The following is a 296-nucleotide window of genomic DNA, read 5'->3' as shown; positions in this document are numbered from 1 at the left end:
CTGCGATATAATACATACGTAATTATTGATAATTACGATAATGTACACTGTAAAATTAGATTTTGTTATCTAATACTATGAAAAGAAAATAGCTTTGGTATTCGCTAATACATTAGAATGATTATCTTAATGATTAGAATGAACGTCGATTATCCGGACGATGGTTTTCCGAAACATTGTTTAGTCGAATATCTTATTTTCCGAATAGAGAATAAGTCACTTCCATGGGTCGCACCTGAGATAAACATGCTTTTAAGAAATGTAATACAATACAAACAAACAAAAATGAATAAAAC

Source organism: Ceratina calcarata, unplaced genomic scaffold (genome assembly GCF_001652005.2).
Source record: "Ceratina calcarata isolate Rehan_Ccalc_2016 unplaced genomic scaffold, ASM165200v1 scaffold2038, whole genome shotgun sequence".
Taxonomy (NCBI): Eukaryota; Metazoa; Arthropoda; class Insecta; order Hymenoptera; family Apidae; genus Ceratina; species Ceratina calcarata.
The sequence above is the reverse complement of the archived record's forward strand: the minus strand, read 5'-3'. Positions refer to the sequence as shown.